The sequence below is a fragment of the Mesoplodon densirostris genome, chromosome 10 (genome assembly GCF_025265405.1).
Source record: "Mesoplodon densirostris isolate mMesDen1 chromosome 10, mMesDen1 primary haplotype, whole genome shotgun sequence".
Taxonomy (NCBI): Eukaryota; Metazoa; Chordata; class Mammalia; order Artiodactyla; family Ziphiidae; genus Mesoplodon; species Mesoplodon densirostris.
Window position 1 is genome coordinate 32,133,865 of NC_082670.1, and position 17,747 is coordinate 32,151,611.

The following is a 17,747-nucleotide window of genomic DNA, read 5'->3' on the forward strand; positions in this document are numbered from 1 at the left end:
CCACACACATTTGAACTCCACAGGGAAACTAGAACAATGCTGCTGCCCTATTGCCTGTCTCCCCCTCCCACCCTTCTTTCCATAGTTGTTAGGGCTACTTTTGTTAGCTTATATAGTCTGTGCCCCAGTGCTTCTGGATGGGTAGTGAGTAGGCACCAGTGGTCTGGTTTTGGCATCTTCCTGTTGTGAAGTTTTGTATATACCCTAATGTTGGTGCTCCCGATGCTCCTCTGGGAACTGAGCTCCCCAAGGATACTCATGTTCTTGCTGAGGGTGCTCTTGGGATCAGGGATCTTGGTCCTTATATTTTCTAATCTCTGCCCCAGTTTCCTCTTGATAACCCTGTTGTCAGCAATTTATAACCTGGCTCAACAGAGGCTTCAGAGTCTTATTCTCCCACTCCTCAAAAATAATGCAAAGTTGCTGATCATTTTTCCTAAGAATTCTTGTTTTCCTGTTTCCTTGTGTGCAGAGCTGCAGAATCCCTAGGTTGAGTGCGAGGAGGCTATTTTTCTTGACTAATTTAGAAGTTTAGAAGTTGTACTGCCCTCCCTTCTTCATCTTGTGGAAAGGGCACAGATTTAGAATAGTTAGGTCCTTGGATGTTCCTCGGCCATTTGCCTTGCTGTGATTTTAGACAAGTTACTTTGCCTCACTGTGCCATGGAGGATCATTATCTCCATCTCACACCAAATGTGTACAGGGTCAGGCCATCCTGAGCAGTCTTCTTAGGTCTGATTTTTAGGCTGAAGCCTGAGTTCAATGCATCTTTCTGACCTGGAAACCATAAATAGACTCAGAAGGTGCCCTTTAGCAGAACGTAAACCCAGGTGAGCTTCAGAGATATATTTGTTTCTCCAGAGAACTACTCCCTCTCCATTCTAGGAGCCTATCTACAGGAATTCAGAGAACATAAGAGTTTTAAAATGCCAGTTATTAGTCATTTTCAGGCCTGTTCACTTAGTAAGTTCCACCTCCCTTTGGGGAGAGACGGTGGGTTTAGGGTAAGCATGGAGAGGGGTTAATCCTATCCAGATCTCAGTCCTAAACTCACTCCGTCTCAGAAGGAGTCAGAATCTTACTCTCTAGGTTAGGAGAGGGCCACTTGAGAAGGGTGGAGAAGGGAAAAGAGGCAAAATCTAGGAAGGGCAGAACTAATTCAAGTAACTGGGGCTGGAGTACTTAGAGCAGCTCCTCTTGTACTTACTCTCTTGATAACTCAAAGGCACCTACCCATCTTAGGCTTTTTCTAGAATAATGCCCACTTCTAAGAGTTGAAGCAACAGTGTTCTTCATATTTGCCTTGAACCAGCAGAGGGAGAGCTTTTAGGATTCTGTAGTTTGGGCGGGAAGTGTTGCTAACTTCCTCTTTGATCAGTGCGATCAGGTTTTGGAGACTGTCTAGAGGAGCCATGTGAAAGGAAGGGCAGAACTCTAATCCAGTTGCCAGCGCCTAGAGGTAGGCCCTGTTTCTTTTTATTCAGTACTATCACAGTGCTGAATAAATTTTCGTCTTAGGAGACAAAGGTGCATGCAAAGAGTGGCCCCTAATCTTCATATGTGGCCTATGGTGTCATATAACTATGGTTTAAATTTCTGCAAACATCAGAAGCAGTTTTTATTTGACTCCCTCAATTGTGAGAACAGGTGATCAGCAGTTAGTTTTAAATTTGGGCAAACACCAAGTTTTACCTAAGTTATGTAGGTAACCCCCTAAAACTTCCCCTTGGCTTTGTGAATGGAGGCCTCTTGCTTTATAAACCTCTTTCTTCACAGCTAGCTTCAGGACACATAATACTCTTAGTGACCTTTCTGCTAAGTATAAGTATACCCATTTTACGCTATGCCACTCCATCTCTCTAAAACAAGTCAAAAAGTTAGCTAATGTTTTGGTAGTAAAGCATGCCAGAGCATATGTCCATTTATCAGACTGCCAGGTTAAGGGACTGAAAAAGAATGGGGAAGTGGGAATGGGGGGTTTGGATGTATAGGATACAGGAATCCAGCAGGGACATTAAGTGTGTTATAAAAAAAATATAAAGCTGGAGGTGGGATCATGGAGGAGACAGCCTATAAATTATGGAACTAAGTGAGGTGGTGTTTTTAGAAAATACATATTCCAAAGCCCTGGTTCTCACTTTCACAAAGCCTACCTACCAAGCCCAGGATGAGAACCTAAGCAAGCTCTTCGTTCATTGACAATTCTGTGAGAACATGGACAAATGAAAATAGTTTGGGATTGTGAGCACATTTCTTCTTTTAGAGTTTAATTTACAATGATGTCTGTAATTTTTAACCAAAAAACCCTTATACACTTTCAAAGGACCATGTGCATTTTCATTGTAGCACTTAATGTGGTTGTACTTTTACATTTATGTGTTTCTTTGATTAATATGTGCCTCCTTCCCACCCGTCCCCCCCAGCTAGATTATAAACTCTCGAAAGCAGGAAGTCTGTCTTGGCTTACTGTGTTTTCATCATTGTATTCACAGTGCACAGTTGCCTGGCACATTAAGAGTGCTCAATAAAAATTCATTAAAAGAATCAGTGTGGTAATAGTAGCTATTTTTTAAATTAACTGTGAATACTTAGCAATTTATAAGTGAGTAAAAGCTGTAAATTGCTGATTGTATTTGCTGGGTGCTTAATACTGCAGAAGCCACCTGTCCTCTTGCTTCTGTCCTAGATCTTTGTATACAAGGCACTGTCTATAGCTGTGAGTGCATATCAAGGCTGCCCGTGGCCCCTTCATTTCAACAGCATTCTGGAATAGTGGTGCCAGGCCAGGAGGGGGACGCATTGCCCCTGAAGCTCCTAGAAGAAAAACAGGATAGGAAGGGTAGGGGTACACTGACTTTAGAGTTAGCAATAAAAGGCTTTGGGGACTCTGATTTTCAGATGGCTCCCTTTCTCCTTCCAGCCAGATTTCATAGGCATGTTGAAGTAAATTAAACCCCAAATCCCTCTGATGTAGCTGAAGGAGTAATTCAACTTTTCATGGCCCAACATCCTCGTCATGTCATCAAAACTGTAAATCAAGCCATCAGTTTTATTTCTGGAAGGAAACCAAAAAATTAACCAAAAAAAGTTGCCTTTGGAAGAGGAAGGAGTGATGCTTTCACTCTTTATTTTTTATCTTTTTTTGTTTGAATATTCAGACCATGAAAATGCATTTTATATAAAATACAAATATTTTATACACATAAAATATGTACACACATAGGAAATTTTTACGTCAGTAGGAGTTATCTGGTGATGTGGAATTACAGACCAGGTTTTTTTCTCTTCTGTATACTTTTATGTATTAAAAAATAGTGTTTTTTTAAAAAGTTGTGTCTCTTCCCACTCAGTGCATCTCTGTCTCCACTCCTCACGTCAGTTTTCCATTATTACAAATAGGTCTTGCTGCTTTTCCCTCAAGATTTCCTAAATTCCTCTACTCCCATCAAGGCTAGGTTACATACATTCAAGAATACCACTCATCTTCCTCTCCTCCTCTTCCCTTTCTCTAGCTCCTACCTCTGTGGAGCTGGTTATGCATTTCCATTCATGCTGTACAAGCACTTGGACATGATATAAATCAAGATACCTGTCTTCACAAAGCTTACTTTAATGCAGGTACACAAAAGATACCACAAAGTCTTTGTTGCATGCCGAAGGACAGAAGATAACTCGTATCGAGATGTATTGATTGAAAGCTTTACAGGTTTTTATTCCTTCCACTCATGGACCATCAGGCAAGAAAAGTGTTGTGTAGAAAACAAGGGAAATGAGCATGTTTAAGAGAAGTGAAAGAGCAGAGTGAAAAAAGAGAGGGACTTCCCTGGCGGTCCAGTTGTTAGGACTCCGCGCTTCCACTGCATGGGGCAGGGGTTCTATCCCTGGCTGGGGAACTAGGATCCCGCATGCCACACAGCGCGGCCAAAAAAATAGAGACAGAGTTACATTACAGTAGAGGAAGATAGCAAAAAATTAAATCAACCATATTCTGGTACTGTTTTCTTTCGTCTTCTCTCTGATACTTTGCCCCTCCTAAAGTTCAATCCAGCCCTCCCATAGCCGGTATACCTACATAAGGATGATTATGATGACACTTACCGACTCTAACCCACCTATCTTCCTTTCTTTTCAGGAGCAATTGCAGAAGTCTTCATATTTCTAGAAGGAAGGACTGCAGAAGACATTTTTGCCCCAGAGAGGCAGGGATAGAAGCCACAGAAATGTTGAGCGCCCTTGGGGCCAATGGGCAGTCACCTCTAGGGTCTGACTTCCAGAAGGTGGGTATGGTTGCTGGGGCAGGAATGGGTTATGGAGAAGGCCCTGTTGTAGCTGCCCGGAAATGGTGAGTTGGGTGAGCAAATATGTTATTTATGTATGTCTATATCTTTGTACCGGTAGAGGAGGAACAAGATGAGGATAGGCATAGAAGGTGTATATTTTATTTTTTTATTATATTTATTTATTTATTATTATTATTTTTTTTGCGGTACGTGGGCCTCTCACTGTTGTGGCCTCTCCCGTTGCGGAGCACAGGCTCCGGACACGCAGGCTCAGAGGCCATGGCTCATGGGCCCAGCCGCTCCGCAGCATGTGGGATCTTTCCGGACCGGGGCACGAGCCCATGTCCCCTGCGTCGGCAGGCGGACTCTCAACCACTGCGCCACCAGAGAAGCCCAGAAGGTGTATATTTTAAACTTTCCACTCCTCATCTCAAATTATCTCCTAACTTCCATCTCTCATTTTGTGCCATGATACTTACATTAAAGCTGTGGAATTCAGATCTTCTCATCCCTCCTGGGCCCTGGGCCCAACGCTCCCAGCAAGTAGAATATCTCCTATCTCGGCTTTAGCCTTCCTTCCTGGTCCAAACAAGAATCGGGGTAAAAATTGGGTATGTCCTTAGAGGAGTGGGGTATAAATAGACAAAGGAGTCTCAAGGAAGGGGGGACAATCACAAAGGATGTGTTTGAAAAGTCCTGGGATTTCAGACTTCAAGACAGCTGTCTTGCAGTTTCCATTCAGTCTTACTACCTCTTCTACACATAGTAGAACTTTTGGTACACAGAAACAGGCAAGCATTTCAAAATACCAAGGAAACACCTTAGTCTCTGTTCATCTAAAAAGCCAATAGGTGCTTCTTTTATGCCCTTTTGTGCTTTGGAACTGGGCTCAGGAACACAGTGAGGATGAGAACCTGACCTTTAAGTCCTTTAAACTCTGAGATTTATTTAAATCTGAGCTGCCCCAACTCCAAATTTACCCTTAAAACTGTTAACCTTGGGCTTCCCTGGTGGCGCAGTGGTTGAGCGTCTGCCTGCCGATGCAGGGGACACGGGTTCGTGCCCCGGTCTGGGAAGATCCCACATGCCGCGGAGCGGCTAGGCCCGTGAGCCATGGCCGCTGAGCCTGTGTGTCTGGAGCCTGTGCTCCACAACGGGAGAGGCCACAACAGTGAGAGGCCCATGTACCGCAAAAAACAAAAACAAAAACAAAAAACTGTTAACCTAGTTTTATTTCTGGTTTGTAAATGCTGGCACTTTTAGAGTCCTGGATGTCTGCTTTACTGCCCAAATAAACCTGTGGTTTGGGTAACTTTTGGGACTACTCATAACACTATAAATATAAAGAACTACATAATATACAACCAAAGCCATCGATAGAATAAGAAGGAAGAAGTAAGGGGTAAAAAGTATCTCAAGGCCTCTTTTTGCTGAGCTTATATCAGTTAATGACTACTCATTCCTCAGGCATGACTCTGTGGATGAAGCAATGGAAAGCAGCCTGGTGCCAGGGCTGCCAACACTTTGTCACCACTACTTTCTCCCCCTTGCTCCAGTCCAAGGTCTGTTTCTCATCAGCTACCACATTCCTCTGCTCAGGGACAATCAAGGGTGTTGGTCACAGCTTTTATTCCTAAATGTGACTCACCTACCTACCAGCCCCTGGTTTGCTGCTTACACCTCCGTTCTTCAGTAATATCTGGAGTCCACCTTTGAGATGTGCTGATCTAGGGCATGGGCAGAGGGAAAGGAAACATTTTTTAGAATAATATTTTTCCCTTTGGACTTTTAAAATTTAATATGCTAGAGTTCACATACATTATGAATGATTAAATATTTAAAATCTACTTTTGTATTGAAATATAATTCATATAACATTAAATTTCACATAAGATTCATCATTTTAAAGTGTGTACAAGAAGATTGTGTTGAAGATTGTGCACCAGTCACTGTTATCTAATTCCAGAATATTTCCATCACCCCACTTAAAAAACACATACCAATTAGCAGACATTCCCAATTACCCCAAAGCCACCAGCAATCATCAGTCTGCTTTCTGTCTCTATGAATTTACCTATTCTGGACAATTCTGGAGTCATATAATATGTGGTCTTTTGTGTTTGGCTTCTTTCACTTAACATTTTCAAGATTCATCCATGTTGTACCATGTATCAGTACTTCATTTTTTATAGTTGAATAATATTCCACTGTATAGATATAAACACATTTTGTTTATCCATTGGTTGGTAAACATTTGGATTATTTCCACTTTTTTGCTATTATGCTGCTGTGAAAATTTGTGTACAAGTATTTGTGTGGACATACTTTTCAATTCTCTTGGGTATGTACTGGGTCATGACAACTCTAACTTTTTTAAAAATATAACTTTGTATTAAAGTATAAGGTACATGTAACAAAACAAAAGCACACACAACTGTTAAGCTCAATACTTTTCACAAAGTGAACAGTTTGTGTAACACTTCGGGTAACCAACACCCAAATCAAAAAATGGAATGTGACCAACAGCCCTGAAGCCCCTCTCCTGTTCTCTTGCAGTCACTACTTCCCTGAAATATAACTGCTATCTCAGGTGCTTTTTGTTTTTGTTTTATGGAGCTGAAATTCACATAACATAAAGTTAACCACTTTAAAGTGAACAATTCAGTGGCATTTAGTACATTCACAGTGTTGTGCCACCGAAACCTTTGTCTAGTTCTAAAACATTTTCACCACCACAAAATAAAACCCTGTGTCCCTTATGCAGTTAGTTCCCATTCCTACCTCCCCATAGACCCTGGCAATCACCAGTCTTCCTTCTGTCTCTGTGGATTTACATATTCTGGATATTTCAGATAAATGGAGTCATACAATCAGTGACCTTTTCTATCTGTCTTCTTTCACTTAGAAGAATGTTTCTGAGGTTCATCCATGCTATAGCAAGTATAGGTATTCCATTACTTTTATGGCTAAATAATACTCCATTGTCTGTGTATACCACAATTTATTTATCCATTAATTCATTGATAGACATTTGGGTTGTTTCCACCTTTTGGCTACTGTGCATAATATGCTATGAACACTCATGCATAAGTATTTGTTTGAGTACTTGTTTTCAGTTCTTTTCAGTATATACCTAGAAGTGGAATTTCTGGGTCATATGGTTATTCTATGTGTAACATTTTGAGGAACCACCAAACTGTTTTCCACAGCACCAGAATCATTTTACATCCCTTCCAGTAAAATGTATGATGGTTCCAGTTTCTCCATATTCATAATACTTAATTTCCTTTTTCATATATTATAACCATCCCAATATTTCATTGTGGTTTTGATTTACATTTTTCTGATGACTAATGATATTGAGCATCTCTTCATGTGCTTTTTGGCTATTTTATATCTTTTTTGGAAAAATGTCTAGTGAAGTCCTTTTCCATTTTTTAATTGGGTTGTTTGCCTTTTTGTCGTAGAATTATAAGAATTCTTTTTTTTTTTTTTTTTTTTTTTTTGCGGTACGCGAGCCTCTCACCGTTGTGGCCTCTCCCGTTGCAGAGCACAGGCTCTGGACGCGCAGGCTTAGCAGCCATGGCTCACAGGCCCAGCCGCTCCGCGGCATGTGGGATCTTCCCGGACTGGGGCACGAACCCGTGTCCCCTGCATCGGCAGGTGGACTCTCAACCACTGCACCACCAGGGAAGCCCTAAGAATTCTTTATATATTCTGGATACTAGATCTTTACCAGATATTTTCAAATATTTTCTCCCATTCTGTAGGTTGTCTTTTCACTTGCTTTTTTTGGCTCCGTTTTTTTCTAGTTCCTCAAGGTGTAAAAGTTAGGTTGTTGGTTTGAGATCTTCTTTTTAAAAATATTTACAGCTATAGTTTCCCTCTGAGCACTGTTTTCACTGCACCCCATACATTTTGATATGCTGTGTTTTTATTTTCACACATCTCAAAGTATTTTATAATTTCTCTTTTGAATCTTCCTTTGACCCATTGGTTCTTTAAGAGTGTGTTGTTTAATTTCCACATTTTGTGAATTTTCCAGTTTTCCTCCTGTTATTGATTTTTAGCTTTATTCCATTGTGGTTGGAGACGATCCTTTGTATGATTTTAATCTTTTAAAATGTACTAAGACTTGCTTTGTGGCCTAACATATGATCTACCCTGGAGAATGTTTTATGTGAGCTTAAGAAGATTGTGTATTCTGCTGTTTTGGGATAAATTATTCTGTATGTCTGTTAGATCTAGTTAATTTAGAATTGTTCAAGTCATCTATTTCCTTAGTGAACTTCTGTCTAGATGTTCTGTTCATTATTGGAGTACTGGAATCTCCAACTGTTATCGTAGAACTGTCTATTTCCCCTTCAGTTATGCCAATATTTGATTTAAAATATTTGTCTAATAAGTCCAGTGTCTGGGCTTCCTTGGTGATGGTTTCTATAAACTCCTTTTTTCCTGTGAATGAACAATACTTTATTCTTTTTATACCTTGTGATTTTTTTGTTTAAAACTGGACATTTTGAATATTATGATGTGTCAATCTGGGAGTCAGATCCCCCTCCCAAGTTTTGCTGTTGTTGATTATTGAAGTCTGTAGTCATCATTTGTTTACTGACTTTTCCAAACTATTTTTGCTAAGACTGTATGCTTGTGTTTGGTCCTTAAATCTCTGTTCCAGTATCTCAGCAGTTGGTGACCTGACAGAGATTACCTTAAATGCCTGGTGTGAAAAAATGAACAAAAACAAACAGACAAAAAACCCACTTCTCTTGGTCTTTGCAGACACCGACCTGGGGCACCACTTCAATGCTAAGCCAATCTGTCTAAAACTCTGCCTTGGCCTTCACCTCCTGGCTGCCTGGAACCCAAAGTTCAGCCAAAGGTGCAAGCCTAGGGTCCTCTCAGGTCTTTTCTGAACTCTCATCTGTCTCTGGGCATATGCTTTACATGTTGGATTTCCCCATACACATGGTAGCCCTTCAGAATTCTTATTTCCCCATGTATCTTCCTCCTCAGACTCCTCCTTTCCAGACTTTTAGATCCATCTGCTGCTTGTTCCATTCGCTGTTTCTTTCTCTATGCAGCCACTGGTAGTATATGTCTTTAAATGCTTTCAATGGATGCTTTGAAAGCTGCTCCAGCTTGAGGGGGGCAAAACAAGGTCAGCCTCAGCACAGATTCCTCGGGGAACTGCTAGACAGGGCAAGATTCACAGCTACAATCTTTTGAGAACAAGGTGCATATTATCTTCCCCTGGCACCCACAAGCCACACCAGGAATATGGGCTGCTGTCCCAATGGCTACCTCCAAGCTGTGGAATGGGGGATGTTAGATGGGTAAGCAAAATGCCACAATGCTTTGTTACTGAAATTTTGCAGCTGCTTTTTTCATTAAGCACACCACTGGTTGGACTCCATTGTTAAGTTTTTTTATTAGATTCCAGAGTTCTGAAAAAGTTGATTCTGTCAGTTTTTGCCAGCTTAATGATAGCTTCAGTGGAGGAACTGATTCTTGGAGATCTCTGCTGTGCCATTTCTGTGACATTACAATATGTTACTTTTTGAGGAACTGTCAAACAAACTGTTTTCCACAGCAGCTGTACCACTTTATATTCCTACCAGAAATGTGAGGGTTTCATTTTTTCCACATCTTTCCAACACTTGTTATTTTCTGGTTTTCTTTTTTAATTATAGCCATCCTAGTGGGTATGAAGTGGTATCTCCTTATGGTTTTGATTTGCATTTCTTTAATGACTAATGATGTCAAGCATCTCTTCATGTGCTTATTGGCCATTTGTATATCTTCTTTGGAGAACTGTCCAAATCCTTTGCCCATTTTTAATTGGATTACTTGTCTAAGATCCATTTCTTACATATTATTTTCTAGTCTTTTTCTTACAACGTTATCCTGAAAATCATGCATTAAGAAAATGTGTGTATAAAACTATCTACAGTTTCAGAACTTTACACAACATGATGTAATTCTTAAACACAAGAAGAAGCACTTCTCTCTGTATAAAGGTACATACTGTATTAATTAGGACTCTTTTGGTTGTAACAGAAACTAAACTCACACAAGCTTAAGAAAAAAAATGAATAGGTGGTAATTGGGAAACCGAGTCAGAATTAGATCCAGGAGGTCAGAGATGTCATCAGGACTCTTTGTTCCCCATTTCCTCAGCTCTGCTTAACTTCTTATTTTCTCTCCACTCAGGTGCAAGTTAGCCCCTGCAGTCTCAAGCTGCCATGGTTCTTATAGGCCTCTGTCTAGAAAATGAGGTGTATCCTTCCTTATAGCACAAAAAAACTCTCAGGGAGGATGTTGATTAGTGTGACTTGGGCCACATTTCTATCTCTGAACAATTACTGTGGCCAGGTGGATGAAGTATCCAGACCAGGCCCTGGCCATAAGCTCACCCTGGGAAGACAGGGTCTACCCTAATGAGGAATCTAGACTAAGTTGAATTAATGTGCAGTGGGGGAAGATGAAGTTCTCCAAAGGAAAGGCTCTATAGAGCTGCGAAGACTCAGTGACTTCTTTGTTTGTAGCCTTCCCTCTTTGTGGCTTTTTATCAAAAGATGGTGCTCAGGTTCTTATCCCCACTAAGATACTAGTAACTGCAGCCCTTTTTTTGGTGGTAAGGGTATGGGGTAGTAAGAGATTAGAAATAAAGATCTTACAGTTCTACCTGTTCCAAAAGCTCAGGAAAAGAAGAGAAAAAGCCCAATCATTTTGGAGTTGGGAAGAGGCTAGAACATGGCTCCTGATTCTGTGACCTTGAGCTTCATAGAGGAACTGAAAGACTCCTCTATAAAAAGGTAAGCATTTGCATTTGTCTGAATTCGTAAGATTAAACAGTTTTAGTCTTATTACATAGTCTCGTGACATGGAAGGACTATTCTTATATATTGTAAAAAAAAATTACCCCCCAGACCTTAGTAAGAAGATGAGGAAGTTGCTGGTAGTTTCCACCAAGGAGCACTATCACCATCTATCAGATTTATAAGTAAGCTGATTACCAAGTTTCACTCTTATTCTTCTCTCAGTTTCCAGAATATGGATACATTTTTCATGCTGCAAATTATTTGGAGGTCATTTTCTAAAATATACTTTCAGATGAAATACACATTCCCAAGTGATACTTGAGAGGCCAAATCCATCTTTGCATGGAAAACCATCATTTAAAGCTGTTGTTGATATCTTCACAAGCATAGGTTGAAGGCACACATGGTGAAGGGTCAAGAAGTCCTTTCCAGCAGTCTTGATTCTGAATTAGTCCAGCTGATACCACTGAATCACAAAATGTAGCTCACTCAATAGCCCTAAGCAGCTAACCACAAGTAGCTAATACAGAGTGCTCTCAACAGGTTCATATGATGGCAAGTTGATGCTGGGAAACAAGGGAAAAATCGGACAGACTCTTGCAAGAGCCATAAATAATGTGTGATTATACAGCAGCAATTATCTACAGGTGGGAGGATTAGTGTATTTTTAAGAAAGCATTTCAGTCTGGTTTTGTTTTGTGTGTATGTTTCTATTTTTATTTTTTGTTCATAAACTATAGAAAGTAAAACTTACTAGTTGTAGGGGATATTCAAAACATGGAGTGAGAAAGCACAAGGGTTATGGGTAATAAAGGTTGAGAAACACAATGATAAAGAAGTAAGACTGATTTTTCATTAACATACAGAACTGAGTGAAACCTTTTAAAAGAGTCATCTGTAGATACAAATTTTGATAATGCCTTAAAGTGACAAGCATATGGCCATGTACTTGAACAAGTCTACAAAGGTATAAAATGAGTGGAATTTATAGTTATAATCAAAACTCACTGCAGTGCCAACCTGACACATGATAGCAGCCATATTTGTAAGGTGCTTTACAGTTTACACAACACTTTTCCCTCATTCTCTCTTTTGCCATATATTTAATGATAGGCATAATTGTGCTACATGCTAATTAGGCTTAATTAGTAAGTTCTTGTGAATGACTGTAATTAGTGGGACTGATTTGCTGCCAAAGCAAATTTTCAGTTCTTTTTACTGTATTAGTCTCCTCGTATTTATAATCAGGATCAGTTTAAATCATATTCCATTTTTCATCATACATGCTGATCCTCATGTATATTAAGAAACAAGCTCCTGAGTCTACTCCTAGACAACTGAGCTCCCCTTGCTCCAGGGCTTTTGTTATAACAAAACTCTCAACCCCTACCAGTCCACTCATAATCGCACATCTCTCCCACTGGTCCTCATCTACTCACACTTGAGGGAGACTTGTGTGCAACATTTAACATTCATTCACCAACAAATTTTTATTGAGCACCATGTGCTAGAGATTGAGCAAGGCATTGGAAGCATATGCAATGGTTGGCAGAAGAGTCCTGGTCCCGGCCCTCATAGGGCTCACAGAGTAATGAGGTACACAAAGCCTAGAATGTGGCGGGGGAGGTGGGTGGGAAGTTGGCAGACCTATTTTACCCTCCCACTAAGCTACAAACTCAGATTTTATCATGGGGTCTCCATTTGACTTTTTCCCTCATTTGGTTCAGCACTCAGGCAGGGAAAACACAGCTGTCATAGATTGTACCGCCTTTACCCCCAGCACAAGATGCTATAGGAGGGAGTGCCTGGGGCCAATAGCCTGGTATTAAATAGGTGAGGGGAGGGAGCAGAATTAGTGAGGTGAAGATATTGGAGAAGCAAGTTCCCAGAAAAAAGATACCTTTTGCAAAGACCCCGAGGCAGGAAAGAACTTGGCAGATTTAAGAAGCTCATTTACTGTAATTACAGAGGTTGAGGCAACAGGAGAAATGGCTTAGAAGACTGCAAAGGTGGAGGGTCCTAGAGCCAAGTTAAAAACTTTATCTTGAGGGTACCGAGAAGCCATGGAAAAGTCTTAATGACATTTCCCTGCCTCTTGTATCTCAACCCATTATTTACCTGGATAGGCCTTCTTATCAATTAGTACAGAGATGCTGTACAGACAAGAGTAGTATCCTTTCAGACTGAAACACATGGGTAGCTTAGCAGAAACCATGCTTAGGAGCATCAAGTAGAAAAAGTATGAGTTCAAGAGTCACAACACATGAGGGTCTGTATGGTGTTGAACCATTTCTTAACCTCTCCAAGCCACTTTTCTTTTCTGTACAGTTGGTAATGTAATGTTTAAATCCTTCATCAGGTTTTGTAGAATCAGAAATAATAAGTATAACGCCTACAATTGGCATTCCATAGGTGGTAGCTGTCACTATTTTAGCAATGCTCTCTTGCTAACACAGATTTCAAACTCCTTGGGGAATGGAATCACAAAATAATACATCGTCAAATAGTGAAGAAACCTTAAAGATCTGTCTGTATATGATGCTTGCATTCCTTCTGCAACAATGACAATTAGTTGGTTTGTTCTCCAGCATTACTTATAACATCCAGAGACAGGAAGCTCACTACTTTCTGAAGCAGTCACTGCATATTTGGCTCTATTAGAAGGTTCTTTTTGTGGACTGAATCCAAATCTGCTTCCCTATGACTTCTATCCAGGGGTCTCAGTAGTACCCCTAATGCCTTTTCCATGTGACAGTCCTCCAGGTGTTTAAGGCCATTATCTCCCACTACCACTCACCTGGAGTTGAAAAGCTTGTTTCTTCAGCCTAACAACAATAAAAGGGTCAATTCATCAAGAAAATACAACAATCTAAAACATATATGTACCTGACAATAAAAACATGAAGAGTGTTAGTGGAAGATTTTAATAATAGTAGTAGTAGTAGTAACTATCATTTACTGAGCACCCCCACTATACTTGATACTATAGATACACAGATAAGTAAGTCTCAATCAATCCTGTCAACTGAAGAAAGTTAGAAAAGTAAATAAGTGTAACACAACATTACAGATACCGTGACAGAGGTCTGTGCAGGAAAAAAGTGGGGTGGGGCACCAAGGGAATAGTTATCTTTATGAAAGAGGGGTCTGCCTCTTATAAGAGATAATATAAACTACACCCTCTCAACTGAGTAGGCAATACTTACACTCAACTGGACTTATCCATTTGTGGTATTTGTTAAAACATCATTTTAGAGGTTTTAGTCACATAAAGTATTCAAAACAGCCACTGTTAGTGACTGCAAACGCATTCCTACAAGAGATGTTAATTCTCCCTGTTAACATTCTTTACAAAGACTTGGGTTAGGGGCTTCCCTGGTGGCGCAGTGGTTGAGAGTCCGCCTGCCGATGCAGGGGACACGGGTTCGTGCCCCGGTCCGGGAAGATCCCACATGCCATGGAGCGGCTAGGCCCATGAGCCATGGCCACTGAGCCTGTGTGTCCAGAGCCTGTGCTCCGCAACGGGAGAGGCCACAACAGTGAGAGGCCCGTGTACCGCAAAAAAAAAAAAAAAAAAAAAAAAGACTCTTGGGTTAGAGTCAGAATAATGGAAGCCAGGCAAGGAAGTAGAGTGGAATACTGTGATTTGTTGTACCTGTAAATGGATGGCAAATATTTGAAAAGGAGGAGCCTCAACTAGTCTTTCATAAGCACTGAAATAGAAAAGATGAGGCGTACTGTGTTTGTTGTGGCCATGCAATATTGGAAGGCCACAGAAGATGGAGAGGAGTAAAGCACTTCAGTGCTTGTTTCTTCATATGGGGCCCTGTGCTGGATGCCAGGGTAAAGATGACCCAACTAAGAGGCTGAGGCATGGGCACAAGTTGATCAAATGCAGAAAGAGGTAGGGAACCTTAGAAAAGGATTATTTGATGTGGCCTGGAAATTCTGAGGATAGATCCTTGGACAGATGAAGTTAGCCTTCCTAAAGGAGGCAGCATGTCCAAGAATAAATACAACAGTGAAGTCCTCCCAGCCTCCTAATGTGGACCTTCTTCATGTGAGCCTTAGAGAGCAAAAGGCAGTGAAACTTGAGCTGCCTTCTTGAAGAAGAAACACATGAGAGGCAGAAACACGAGAGTAAAGTATCAGTGGAGACTAAAACTAGTACTTTTCAAGTTTGTTAAAGAAGAATCCCTTCCAGAAACAGTTACAAAACTAAGGATCTTGAAATGTTCCCCAAAACAAGAAACAAATAATGAGAAAGTGTAGAAAAGTTCATTTCACAATGTGCAAGCCTTCCACCTTCAGAAGTCATCAAGGAGGATAAAGCAAGTGTTGTTAGAAGCAAAAAGTACTCATGGAGACAAGTGAGGAAACAGGAGTGTTAAGCAGGAGTTCAGAGACACCAGTCCCATCCCCATTGCCCATCTGAGGGGATTGAAGTCCAGAGAGGGTCTCCAACTCCTAAGGCACAAATAGGACTCCCTTCACCTAGCAGGGCACAGCGCCGCAACCCAATGATGGGTTTAGTACACATGCCCCATTCAGCCATTTCTGAACTGACTTGACAAAACACAGGAACTTATTCCCGGAAAACTCATTTCACCATGATACTTCATCGAGGGATTGTCTCCTCTGCTGGGGCCCTGGCACAAAGTAATCAGGCCTCTCTTCTGCCCCTCATTTGCTGAGCTACCTTTTTTTGTTGTTTTTTTTATTTTGGGGGGTGGGGGGGCCACACCTCACAGCATGAGGAACTTCCCTGACCAGGGATCGAACTGATGGCGCCTGCATTGGAAGTGTGGAGTCTTAACCACTGGACCACCAGGGAAGTCCACTGAGCTACCTTTTAAAAAAAAAAGTAGTTCCCTACAGGCATAATTATTAAGACATTATCCACATACCATAAATTTCACCCTTTTAAAGTGTACAAAGCTATGATTTTTAGTATATTCACAAGGTTGTGCAAATATCACCACTAATGCCAGATGATTTTCATTTCTCCTGTAAGGAGACTTGGTCCTCATTAGTAGATACTCCCAATTGTCCCTCCCCTAAACCCCTAGCAACCACTAATCTACTTTGTCATTATGGATTTCCCTTTTTTGGACATTTCATATAAATGGAATCATACAATATGTGGTGTTATGTGTCCGGCTTCTTTCACTTAATGTAATGTTTTTATGGTCCATTCATGTTGTAGCATGCGTCAGTACTTCATTCCTTTTTATGGCCAAATAATGTTATCATAGATAGACCACATTTTGTTTATCCATTCATCAGTTGATGGGCTTTGGGTTTTTCCATCTTTTGGCTGTTGTGAATAGCAATACTATGAACATTCATTTCAAGTTTTTGTGTGGACATATGCTTTGTGTGTGTGTGTGTGTGTGTGTGGACAGTTGCACCTAGGAGTGCAACTGCTTGGTCATATGGTAAGTCTAAGTTTTAACTTTTTGAGGAATTGCCAGACTATTTTTCAAAGTGCTACACATTTTACATTCCTATCAGCATTGTATGAGGGATCCAATTTTGCCACATCCTCACTAACACTCATCTTTTTTTATTATAGCCATTCTAATAGGTGTATAATATTACCTCATTGTGTTACTGATTTTCATTTCCCTAATGACAAATGATGCTGAGCATCTTTTCATGTGTTTGTTGACCTTTGTATATCTTCTTTGGAAAAATCTCTATTCAAATTCTCTTCCCATTTTTTAATTAGGTTGTCTTTTTATTGTTGAGTTGTAAAAATCCTTTATATATTCTGATTACTAGACCCTTATCAGATATATGTCTGCAAATATTTTCTTTCATTCTGTGGGTTTATGTTTCTTGAAGTGTCCTTTGAAGCACTGCTGAGCTACTTTTAACAAATATTAAAACATCTTAAACCAAATTAGGAATATGTAATTGGTGTCTGAATTATACTTTTAAATTTAATAAGCATTATAATTTTATGAGCAAACCATAGTATGCAGACCCCGTTTGGAGGCTTCCAAACTGAGTCTTGGGTTCACTATGGGATCCATCATAATGATAGTTACTGCTTTTATAGCATTTAGGTGCCACGTGCTGTTTGGGCACTTTGCAAGTATTAACTTATCTAATTCTCACCACAGTCCTATGAGGGAGAAACTTATTACTTTACTCATTGTACAGATAAGAAAACGGAGGCAGAGGGAGGTTAAGTAATTTGCCTGAAGCCAAAGAATGAGTAAGTTAACAGAGGTGGGCTCCAGATTCCGTAGCTCTTAACCATCTGCCACGGAGAAGGCGGAATGAAACCATTTCAAAGAATGCCTAACTCCTCGCTTTGGGAAAATAATGGTGTTTTCATGGCGTCTACACTCTGAACAGTTTTCCTCTCTGTACCAAGCCAGGAACTAGTGCCACCCTTCCTGGCGTCTTCATTACTCCCTCCCCTCCCAGTCTAGCTTCAGGATCTTCTCTCCTGTCCACCGGTCCGAGACTTCAGTGTTTGGGAGTAACAGCAAAGTTGCCTGCGTTCCCCAGGTGGAGTGGTTCCAAATTTCTGGCGGCCAGTGAGAACAGAGGAGCAGCGGATTCAGCCCAAAGAGGCTCAAGGCTGAGCCATGGGAGGGGCCAGCGAAGGGGGCGGGAACTGAACCCCGGC